The sequence below is a fragment of the Capsicum annuum genome, chromosome 2, assembly GCF_002878395.1.
Source record: "Capsicum annuum cultivar UCD-10X-F1 chromosome 2, UCD10Xv1.1, whole genome shotgun sequence".
NCBI lineage: Eukaryota > Viridiplantae > Streptophyta > Magnoliopsida > Solanales > Solanaceae > Capsicum > Capsicum annuum.
Genome location: NC_061112.1, coordinates 54,467,885 through 54,481,070, shown reverse-complemented (window position 1 = coordinate 54,481,070; position 13,186 = coordinate 54,467,885).

The following is a 13,186-nucleotide window of genomic DNA, read 5'->3' as shown; positions in this document are numbered from 1 at the left end:
GATTGTGTAGTGATGTAGGATAAAAGTAGAGGGGAGAATGCAGCTCCTGTGACTTAGTTAGAGTTTTAGAGTACCTTTCTAGATAGGTTTTTCCTGCTAGATATGATGAGGCTAAGGTAGAAGAGTTCATGAACCTAAGGCAAGGTTCCATGACCATGAAAGAGTATTGTCTTAAGTTTAACCAATTAGCTAAGTATGTTCCTGACTTAGTAGCTGACCCTAGAGCGAGTATGAGTAAGTTTTTATCTAGGGTGTCGAGTTATGTGTTGAAAGAGTGTAGAGCTTCCATGCTCAATAGAGATATGGATCTTTCTAGGCTAATAATACATGTGCAACAAATTGAGGTAGATAAAATGAAAGAAAGAGAGAGAGTAAGTAAGAGATCCAAGACAGGTAGTCATGGTTTCTCGTAGTCAGGGTCTCAAGGTGGTAGTATTTCTAAGTATGGTCAGAGATTTTTAGTTCCAGCTCCATCTTCAGCTAGTGTACTCACACCTATGTTTGGGGGTGTCTGATCTGAGGGAGAGCCAAGCTCCAAAGCCCAGAGTAGTGCTAGTGGTATTCGTACCCATCCATGTTATGGAGAGTGTGGCAGGCGCCACTAAGGTGTGTGTAGATTCAGTAGTGATGTATATTTTGGGTGTGGTGAACTAAGCTATAGAAGGCGAGAATGTTGAATGCTGACTCAAAGGGGTAGACTTCATGCATTTTAGGCTTTCCTTGATCGAGAAGGATTCCCTAAACTAGACCCGGGTATGTAATGAGCCCTTTATCTTTATGATATGCATAGATAGATCCTTTTCTCCTATTTTGATCTTATATGTTAGCACGAGTCATACATGAGTTTCTGATATTGATCGATCAATTATGACCCAGTCTGTGGTGCCCTGTACACCACTCCAGTATTTTAGCAAAGTGTGTTTAGAGGGACATAGAGTCCCAAGGGGGAGATACCCCATAGTATTATGATTTTGCATTCCATTAGATTCATCCTGATGCATGTTCATATTTTCTTTATGAAGTTAGCATTAGTCAGTGTCGCATTGTCAAGTCATGCTTTCAAAAGTCACATTAACCAGATATTCATGCATTAGATATGCATATTTAGTAGAAAGAGTTTAGCTTGTAAGTGTGTGTTCAGTTGTGTATTCATGATATCATCCCAGTTATGAGTCCATGCATCAGATATGCATATGTATTATGGGAATTCAGCTATAAGTATCATCAGTTGAGTATTTCATGCATTAAATATGCATGCTCAGTGCGAGAACTCTATATGTCAGTTGTTCCAGTTGCGTAGTCCTGATCTGAGATATTTCTATTTATTGAGTAATTTTTGTTGATTCGTATTCTAAGTCTATCAAGCGATATTTGAGGACGAATGTTCTCAAGAGTGAGTTAATGAAAAGCCTTCCAAAATCATCTCCTATTCAGAGCCTTAGAGCGTATTTGGTACAGCAAAAATCTGAGTCAAAATGTTTTAGAAATATCCTCCTAAGTATGAAATACTTTGAATTGTGTGGGAATCTATTTGATCATGAATTAAGATCATAGAGGTCCCCTAACTCTTGGTAGAGTGGAAAACTTTCCTATCGTTCAAGTTTTAGTGATCGTCAAATTTGGGTAAACTTCAATTGACCATTACACCTTGTATATATTGAATTAGAGGACCTACTATATATCATATGAAATCTCTTTAAATTATCTTTCTAATGATACTAATTTCGTCAAAAACTGATATCGGAGAAAAGAGTTATGCCCATTTTACTCCAGGATGTCAATCTAGAAAAGGATGACGATGTTTCTAATGGCCTATCATATTTCTGATGACTGAGTAACATTTCTGATGACATTTCTAATGATGTCATCAGCCTTAGGCAAAAAATCAAAAATTCAACCTTTTTTTGACGAATTTCGTGACGACCTATCACGGGTATGACAGCCTGTCATGAATGTCGTCAGCTATTTTTTCAGCAATTTAGACACGTTTTTGCAAGGATATTTTGGTCATTTCCCACCTTTTGTGAGCCTCTATAAATATGAGAACCCTCATTCAAACCCTAAATTCATCATTTTTCTCTTCCAATTCTCTCAAGAATATCTATCTAGGGTTTTATCAAGAACCTTAATCCTCCAAAAAATCATCCATAAATTCTTCAAGGTTTCTTCAACAATCAAGTTCCTCATAGTGTGGTCTTGAAGGATTATTTATGACAAGTGCGGATAGAGTCTTAAGTATTAGGATTCATCCAATTTTAAAGATTAAGGTATGCAGACGTTGATTCTTGGGTCCCTTTCATCCAAGAAGCTCAAGAGCCCTTTTTAAAACTAAAAGATTTTTATGTTTTTGAGTTGTTAATGATTTTTATGAGTTGAAATTGGTGTTTAATGTGTTGTTGAGTTTTGATTTATGTACGCGTACAAAATTTATGAGCTTTGACCCTAGTATGTGGAATTCATGTGATGTTTGTGATAGAACCTCTTGAAGTTATTTTTCTATGTGATGTGTTCATGACTTTTGGGTGTAGAAATGGTTGAATAAGTGAAGAATGTTCCCCATAGCTTTGATAAAGAGCTTAGGTGAAACATAATATCCATTACAATATGTTGAATGTGAAACTCCAAATTGTGAGCTAGTCCATGCATGCCTAGTGTTTGATAAAATGCCTTAGTGAGTGAAATGTGCCAAGATAGCATAAAATCCCCAAGTAGGTGTAAAGTCGGTCATGTCTAGTGGTTGTTGAAAGACTCTTGTGAACAAGTCGAGATATGATGGTAGTAAATTCCCCGATTATGTGCTCTTTGATATATGCTAAGTTTTTAATACATATCAAGTGGTTAGTAAGTAAGTTGTGACATGATAGTATGAAGCTTCCCTAAGCCATGTAATGCCCAAACAGGTGTCAAGACTGATATAGGTATGAAGTACTTGATGTAAGACCTTCTTGAATGAGGTATAATCTATTAGCATGTTTTCTCTATGCTAGTATATGTTGATGATTTCTAAATACTTGAAGTGACTCTGTAGTAATTGTGGTGATGAATAGAGGTTTGCGATCCTTAAATTCTTGAGGTGATGTCTTAATGAAGTCTTGTAATGATGCATGAATGATTGTTATAATACATAAATGATTGTGATGATGAATGAATGATTATGCTTTACTTTTACGCTTCGAGTCCTGGGGGTATTTATACCCAATAATAGAGCTGTTGTCCAGAGCCCGTGTTAGTTTCTGGATAACTCCAGTTGAGCCATGATTCTCAGAACTCAGTGAACTATAGAAATCTGTATCTTCAAACAAGTGTAGAACTTAAGAAAGCTCAGTAATCTCAGCTATCTCTATAATCTCTATATACAGATGCTTATTATCATATCTTGAGATCTCCCATCGGATAGCCTAATCTCTGTCTTAGACCATGTTGAGTATTCTTATTATCATATCTAGAGATATCCCATCAGATAGGCTTGATCTCTATCTCAGATCCTTTATTCTATTGAGTATTCTTGTTTTTAGATTCAGACATGATCATACTTTTTATCATTGATAATCTCTTCCGGACTAATTTGTTAGCAAAGTTGATCTCTAATTTTGTTTGTCGAAAGCAATAAGCTTAGAGTTCAGTCATTGATGTAAGCCCATCCAGATCCTCAGTTATCAGTATCAGATGAGTCAGTGATTCAGTATCTAAGTGTCAGTAGTAAGTTCAGTCTGCAGTAAAGTGATATCCGAGTTTCAATATCTAGAGTTTCGATGATTGTGTTCATGTTTTGTGCATTCATGTATGTGTTCTCATGTGGCATTTTCATGATTATTCAGTTTAGATATTGTACATTCATGAACCCTTGCATTAGCCTACCCCATCTACATATTCAGTACATTCCTGTACTGGCGCATTTGCGCTATGGTATTTTATTTGACACCATAGGTTCAGAGGCACAGCATCCAGTGTATCCTCAGTAGTTCAGTCCCAGTCAGTAGTAGTAGCAGTGAGTCCTTTTCTTTTGAGGACGAGTCTCAGTTTACTATTATTATTTTAAACTTCTTTTATTTTCAGTTGATAGAGTTTGTTGGGGATATGTCCCATCTACTCCATAGTTCAGACAGTTTAGAGGCTTTTCTGATGGACGTATTAGTATTCAGTTATCTGTATTATGAGTATTCATAGATGTATTGAACCTTATGGCTAGTTTCCGCATTTACTTCTGAGATTATGCAGTATACAGGTACAGATATCAGTAAAGGGTTAGCTGTGGTCCTTCAGGGTTATAAGCACTGTGTGACGTCTCGGGATGGGATCTCGGGGCGTTACATACTACTTACCATATATGTTTCTCTTATTATATATATTTCAAGATTACTTATTTTTTTAAATATATGTTTCTCTTACCATAAACATTTAAGGACTGCTTAATTATTAATTCTCCTAATAATACTTACCAATTACCATATATGTTTCTATATATATTTTATGATTTTCAACTTTTAAAATATGTTTGTTCCTCTTACCATATCTTTTTGAACTGCTTAATTATTAGTTCTCCTAACGCTTCTCATCATGTATGTTTCTCTTACCATATGTATTCTAAGGCGGCTTAATTATTTAATATCCTAATATTACTTACCATATATGTTTCTCTTACCATATATATTTTAAGATTGTTTAATTATTAATTTCCTAGTAATACTTACCATATATATCTTATAATTGCTCTATTTTAAAAATGTATTTCCTATTAAAATATGTTTTAGGATTGCTTAATTATTAATTATTCTAATAGTACATGCCACATATGTTTCTCTTACCATATATATTTTAAAAAGTGACCAACTCATGTAATTATTTCAACTACAAAACCATGTCTAATTTCCATCTACGTTAATAAAAGATTCAACCTCACTAATCTCTATAACGATATTTCACTATAGTACAAAAATAATATGGAAAGGTACAATAATGTTCCAAAATCTTCTGAGTTAACACAACAGAGAATGATCATCTATATCCTAAAATAAAGTCTTGAGAGTTCCATTTGTAATGCTACGTAGGGTGTTTGCTTGGCCTATGAGAATAGATATTAAGGGTTGAGTGCGAATGATTGAAATCCCTTCGAGAGTCTGATAAATGGATTTTTCTTGGATTTTAGTATACAAAAGAACATTGGTTAGTATATTCTCAAAGGTCTCCATTTAGTCGAGAAAGAACCAAATGTAGCATTGATAATTCAACTGTCAAGACCTCCCTTCAGGTTGCAGCCGATCTTTGTCTATTATGGTAGGCTTAGAAGATTCTAGAGAACCATTTTACCTTGCAAATATGCTTTCCATACTATAGAAAAAGCATAGCTTTCTATCAAAATGGTTCAAGAATATCTCTAACTTCCTCAGACAAAAATTGCACAAAAATCTTGTTTTTCTCGTAATACTTCCTGTAAAATATTTTAGCTTCTGTATTCTCATGAAAATGATAGAAATTTAAAATAAATAGGAAAATTAAACATTTTTTGATGTATTTTATTTATGTAACCAACTTTAGGATCCCACTATTTTTAATTTTTTTACTATTTATTATCTCTTAAACTTAGATTATCACACTTTTTTATTGTTGCTACTGTTTCTTTCTCATAATTCTTGGTCATGCTTTCTTAATTATCTAATTTGATGCTCTTCCTTAAGCTGAGGGTCTATGGAAACAACGTTTCTACCTCTTAAGGTAGAGGTAGGGTTTGCATACAGTCTATCCTATCCTTCTTCATGGGATTATAGTAAGTATGTTGTTCTTTTAACCAACTTTGGGATACCAAGAAAGATTTCAAAATATTGTATAAAAGAAAATATTGTTTCTTGTTTGTTTCCATCTATGTTGCTCGAACTCTTCAAAAATGTTAGATGGGTTTGTGTCGGATCATCTAACAAAGAATTTCACATGCAATATATGATGAATCGTAGAAATATTGTTAACTAGTGAAAATACTCTACTAAAGTAAGCATGTCAACTTTAAGATCAAATAGGGCCAGAAGAGTTGTAATATTCACTAAGGATGGTAGGAATTATTTTGATATAATAATGACTATCCTCCCTAAGTACTTAATACAACACATGTTTTCAATTATTTTCGTAGGGTCCAGCATGGTACGATGCATCTTTGATGAGTCGAGTAACATAGGTTGCTATTACTTCAATATTTTACATTGGTAAGGAATGTAGACAGTGTAGGCAAATACAACATATCATCTGTGGATGGACCTGCATCTATAGTTTCAGGCTTGATCGGTTATATATATATGCTTAGAAAATTTAAAGAATTCTTTTTAGAGTGTGTATATTCTTCATTCCATGAATTCTTGTTGATTCTATATTTTGTTTATGGAAGTATGCTTATGAAATAGCTAGGTTTGGACCCTTAAAAGATTTCCTAGGTTTTGGACTTTTTTGACTTGGTACGACTCTAGAGTATCACTCGTACCCTTAGATACGAGTTCGAGGTTGTCTTGGTGGCTCACTCGTACACTGGATAGTAGGGTAGGCTTGGTTACTTCCTAAGATATGACTCATCAAGGTACGAGTTGTATAGAAGGATGCAAGGGGTACTAGGTAAGTCGTATGTTTCTCCATGGATGGTCTTCTAGAATCTGCCCAAGGTACGAGATGTAGGTGCAGTTTAGTGTACCACTCATACCCTAAAGTATGAGTAAGGGTGGTGAAGTCATATAGGAACTAGTCTGTAGGGTCTTGGCAAGGTCTTGGGTACAAGTTGGGGTACCACTCATACCCTAAGGTACGGATTCCATGGGTGATTCCTACCCTACAACATGGCTTATTTTAATTCTTAAGTCAAGGGTAGTCTGGAAAATTCCTACTTCAAATATTTCATCATGTTATATAACCCTTGGTGGCCTTTCATAACACAAGAAAAAGGATAGAAACACTAAAATACTCTCTCAAAAACTTACTCTTAAAGATTGGAGGTTAGGGTTTCGATATGTGTTCTTCAAAGGGCTCAAGAGTCATGTTTCTCTTTGAAATCTTCTTATAGAAGGAATATTCTCTTCCCTCATTGTTAGTTCCAACTAAAGGCATGAATTTTATACAATATTTTCATGATTTGAATATTGTATGATTTGGGTTTTCAAATATGATTTGGGGGGTTTTGGTTATAAATTCTTGGTCATGGTTTTTTTATGTTTTAATTATTCTTTTATATGCATTGATGGTGGTTTTGGATAATTGGTTGCTTGGAAATGGTTATTTGGTAATGGACTTTGGTTTTTCGAAATACTATCCCCTCAATATGTTTGAAAAATACCTATAACAATGCTTTCACTATAATATTGGTTTTTCAATGGAACTTATACATGGTTTAAGCCTTGTAATGGAACCCTAAATGATATGAATAGTTTAAATGGTTTTGGAATGGTTTGGCTTAATAAACATACTTGTGGGATATTTAGAAATCTCCTAAGTTAATTGGATAATATGATCCATGGGTACATAGGAATCCCTTGATCTTAAAAAGGTTTGGCTAAGTACAATACTTGCAAGTTATAGTCGGTATGACGATACCACTACTAATGGCCTTCGTCAATACTAAATATATGATGATCTTTTTGTTTGGTAATGGATTTAATTAGTCTTAAAGGAGGGTGTATCAAAGTCATTTAAGGTGGAGGTCCCAGGGAGATCAAAACTGGAAACTCATATTTGTCGATGTGAGGTTTGGTCCTAGTAACAATGTGCATAATATCATACTTTATATTTTATGGGATGTATTAGTCATCCCAGGTAATTTTCTATAGATGAGGGGTTTTACACACTGGGGCCCTTTCAGTAGGGAGAGCTAAACCCATATCGCCCATGAGAAGCTACCCATCCCAGGTAAATGTTTTAAGGGCATGCTAAACCCGGTTCCCTTTACTGACATAGATATATACACATATTTATGGTTAGCATGCATTATGGATGGTTTTACTTGGTTTTATAAATGACACTATTTTATCCTTGTCCTAAGTTCCTACTAGCATTCACCTGCTAACCCATATTTGGGTGGCTGTATCCCCACGCGATATAAGAATATGGCCATTTCACTTTTTCTACTTAGCTATCAGATTTTGGGATCAGCTACTAAATAGAAGTGGTGAGCTTTCATAGTTCAGAATTCATCTATTTAACGTCATGTATTACTTTATGTACTTTTATCTTTCATAGACTCAGTTTATGGCTATGTCGGAGGCATGTACCAACTAGGTACTCTCTGGTCTGGTTTAAAGGCTTTATATAGACAACTGTGGACTTAGGTATGGTATGGATTGGATATTATTTATTTATATACATTGGGTTATTATCTTGGCTTTAATTTATGGTTTTGGCTTAGTTATTAGTTGGTTTGGATGGTTAGTTTTGGTTATTGGATTGATCAACTTGATTGGGTTGGCCTCGGATATAGGCTTATACCAGAGTCTCTACATTGTTAATACATTATCTGGTTATATTTTTGGAGTTCATCTGACTTAGGGTACGTATTGGCTGGTTGGGTTGGGTGTTCGGATGGTATTCGATCCCAATTAGACTTGAGATTACCTACTATGATAAGGCCCCAATTTAGGTTGTGTCAAGTTGGTATCAGAGATTTAGGTTTCGATGTCATAGGTGTCAACAAAGTCGCGTCGAGTAGAGTCTTGATTATGGGTGTGTCGTGAACCATACTTATAATCAAGAAGCTACAAGGCATCTAGAAATGTTTCACTTTCTTGGTTGTTCTACTTTTGGGCTATGGATTCTAAGGTCTTGAACTCTTCTCTAAATCTTCCTTGTTTCACTCTTTGGATTCATGTATTCTCAATGATCTAGAGTTTTTGGAAATTTGTATGTTCCACTCGAGGAAAACAAGGATGGATCTAATATAACTCCTGAGGCACAAACCCGGTCAAGGGTCACAACTTCTGGTTTTCCCCATGGAATCTTATCGATCTCCACTGACCCCATCTCAAAAGGTGGTACTCATACTCGGTTACCTTAAGGAGAGGTTACCAATGTTAAGTTTTAACATTTTATTAATCTATTGACACAGATAATAATAACTCTATCACTCCAGTTTGGTCATATTGGTATGGGAAGGAATAAGGTATAGATGAAAAATGAGAAAGGTGAGAGGTTTTTGGTTTTTGGATGAAGAAGAGACCAATGGTATGGTGGTGAATAGTACAACAGAAAGAGTTAGGTAGGTCCTAACTCTTGCTCTAAGACTTGTGCTCGCTACCTAAATCACTTGGGAGGTAGGCAATTTTAGATTGGTAAATTCTTCTAAGCACAAGTGCCCAATCTCGGGCCAATAGGGCCCAAGCCGCATCATCCTATCCTTTTTGTAGATCTAGTGGTCTGTCGCACCGTGATTGTTGAGAGAAAAGAAGGAATCATCATTTTAGTTGTGGTCAACTGGATCAAATGCAACGAGAATATCCCATAAGGATTGTCTCTTGGTCAAATAGGATATTGGTTGCTACTTTTCAAGCTCTTGCACCGAGGGCTACTACTTATGGTTTTGGTACTGGTCGGGATCGTCTTAATGTTCTTACTATTCCTCAGGATTTTGAGGCATCTTCTGATGACAACACTGGTATATTGAAAACCCCTTTACTTATGGTATTTATGGTTTACTTGCTATGGGGTCCCCTCTCCCTTTGGTGGCCCCATTTATGATTATGTATTATAGTTTTGGTCCCAAGGTTACTTCAGAATCTTTTCTTTTCCTATTTCTACCCCAGTAGGTAACTCTGTGATTGCTAAAAGAGTTTATAAGGGGTGTGTGGTATTTATTGGTAGTAAAGGGTTCTTGGTGGATTTATTTGGCTCTGGTATGGTGGACTTTGATGTCATTCAAGAAAATGGATTGGTTTCACTCGTCTTATGCCTTATTAGGATGAAGAACCATAGAGGTTGTCTTTAGGCTCCCTGGTGAGTTAGTTATGGAATGGGAGGGTGGTTTCACTCCCTGGATATAAAGAAGGAAGATTAAATCATATCCTAGTTGGTTCGGGCTAAAGATTCTAACTAGGAAGGTCCTTCTTTAGTTTGGTTTCGGGAGTGAATGAATTTTCTGAGGTCATATTTATGACCCGTATGATGTCTTTCTAATGGGGAGGTTGGTTTGAGATTGGCCTTATTTCGTACATTTGTCCAAATTTATTTTCTTTCTTTATAGAATAGTTTTAGTTGGGTTAAAGGAGCTTAAGAGTCATTAAGGGATCTCTTAGATAAAGGTTCTCTTTGTCTTAGTATTTCTCCATGGGGTGTTTTATTCTTCCATGCATAAGGGGAATGGATTGGTGGTCGGTTGGTGGATAAGGAATTTGGAGTGTTCTTCTTGTGGAAAGGACTGTATATATATATATATATTCCATTTCATATGAGGTACTTTTCTAGTAGTGCATGGTTGTTGATAGATACTAAGTGTGAATCTTAGATGTTTGACTTTTGGTAAAGGGAGTATAATAGCTCGGGGATAGCAAATTTGTGAAGATAAATTGATAGGTTGGATAAGGTTGATGACTTGGGAAGTACAATAGTGGGAAAGGTTGTAACCTCTAGGTGGGGAGTTCAGGGTGAACGAATTGATATGGATTGTGGGTCTAGTCATTAGATAGGTTAGATCATAGAGGTTGCACGTATCTTTGTCCCTATATTTGTATTTTATTATTGACATTAAATTGATTATTAAATTCATGGCTTTGAATTTAGGTTTTGGCACAATTGAGGGCTTTGACATGATTACTCATGTATTTGATTTTCCATGGATTATGATGCATTATTCACATTTTATTTATGTTTATGAACATTTTGAGATGCATGGGAATGTTAAATAAATTTTGGGGTACTATGGATTCCCCAGTTGGTTTTGGTCTTGGAAATTATATGCCCTCAAACTATTTGTGAAGTTGTCATTGAATATAATTTTGTCATATGGTTTGACTATTCATAAATCTTTGTATTGCATAAAGGATTAAAGGAACATGAATTGGTTTTGGTTGGTTTCAAATGATTTTGGAAAGGCCTTGGTGGCCATAGTTTGATTTTGAATGGTTTTGGTTTAATTGGAAACCTTAGAGTCAATTTGGTCTCATGGTTTTTAGTATGTCTGCACTGAGCTCTAGGTATCCTTAGGGAGAATAAGGTTTTAGCTATAAGAGAACCTAGCGTCCCTGGTGTACATATTCGATGACACCTATTAGAGCAGAGTATTGTACTTGTAGGAGTAATTAGGTGAAGTTGATGGTTAGTCTATAATTTTCCTTTAGCGGTGGACTTCAAGAAAAGATCGGGTTGCATATTCTGGTGATACCCTTCTCTCTCGATTAATGAGGGTACTATACCAGTATTGCATGCATTCTTATAGCACTTATGCTTAAGGTTCACGTTTGGTATTCATCTTATTCGCTAAATATGAGTTTTGACTTACATTACATTACTCATGGTATATATTGTTGTGTTCCTTTCAGTGTCTATTCTTAAGGACTCCTTTTTGGTATATTTATACCAGGATAGTTCTTCATTATGGTTTAGGTAGTTATTATAAGGTACTTCGTGCCTATGGAGTTGTGTCTTGTTTTGGGGGTCTTTGTCTTGCCTTGGGTGGCATGGATAATTCTTATAATTTAGTTCTTTAAATGATTTTTATTGTGTTAGGATGGTAGTGGCATTGGGGAGCATAGTGATGGTGTGAAATAGGGAATGTAGATGTCCCTTAGTTGGGCAGAATCTTGGGTGTCTACTAAAGTTGAGGTTTCAGAAAGTGAGGTAAGGTTGTTGTCATGAGAAATGGTTAGGAAAGAAATAGGTCGTAGAAGCCTTTGTGAAATATTAAATGGTGTTAGATCTTTGGAAGGATAGATCATACCACGAGCATATAAGCAGTAGGGTTGAATATTGTGATTGGTAGGTATACATTAGTTGTGTTGGGTAATTGAGAGATATTATAAGGCATGATATTATAAATTATTTTCATCACATAGTAGTTGTAGGGTTTTATAGATTGGGTTTTTATAATAGTTGGATATGGTTTGTCCATGTCCTTTACTCATGGTTTCCATAATATAATGGTGATAGAGGCAAAGTAGTGTTTTGGGATAGATGTAAGGAGTAGGGATCGGTGGCTGAAGTTAACCCCTTTTAAATTTGGATAGGCTTGAACATGGTGGTTGTGTATAGTTAGACTAAAGCTCTCGTACTGATGTGTTTCGGTAAATTTTAAGTAGAATTGGACTTTCTCTCTAGCATGAGCCCATTCATCTGGTAATCTATGTGTTTGTGTTTAGGTAAGGTATGGTTAGTCCTTGGTTGGTTAGTTCCTTTGGTTAGTATTGGTATCTTGGATCCTTGTTCTTTAAGGAGGTCCCGATGAGGATTCTAAGATTGGTAAGTTCGCCGATTGCGAACAAGAGGTGTGGCTTCGATAAAGGTTCCATGGTGAAACCAAAAGTTTAAGAAAGCCATTTGGGATTGGGAAGAGGACATGGAGTCCAAGTATTCGCGTTTTCTCTTTGTTCTGGAAACTCATGCATAAGGTGTATGTTTATCAACACGTCTTTGTTTTCTAACTCAGTTAGAGATCGGAATAGAGGTGTTGGGGTGTAAATCGTGTTTGGGTTATGTGGTAATCTTCTCTTCTTGGGTTATGACCTTGTCCTCGATTTTGTTTGGTGTAAAGTTTGACATGCTTTAATGTGATCACCTCGTGCTTGTTAATGTCTTTCCCCGTCATTCGAGGATGAATGATCCTAGTGGAGGAGACTAAAATACCCTAGGTTTGGACTTTTGCAAAATTTCCTTGGTTTTAAACCATTTTGACTTGGTACGACTCAAGAGTGTCACTCGTACCCTTGGATATGAGTTTGGGGTTGGCTTGGTAGCTCACTCATACACTGGATAGTAGGGTAGGCTTGGTTACTGCCCAAGGTATTCGTCATCAAGGTATGAGTCGTATAGAAGGATACGAGGGGTATAAGGAAAGTTGTATGCTTCTCAATGGTTGATCTTGTGAAATATGCCCAATGTATGAGATGTGGGTACGATTTGGTGTACCACTCGTACCTTAAGTACAAGTTAGGGTGGTGGAGTCATATAGGAACCAGTGTGTAGGGTCTTGGCAAGGTCTTAGGTACGAGTTGGGTACCACTCGAACCATAGCGTACGG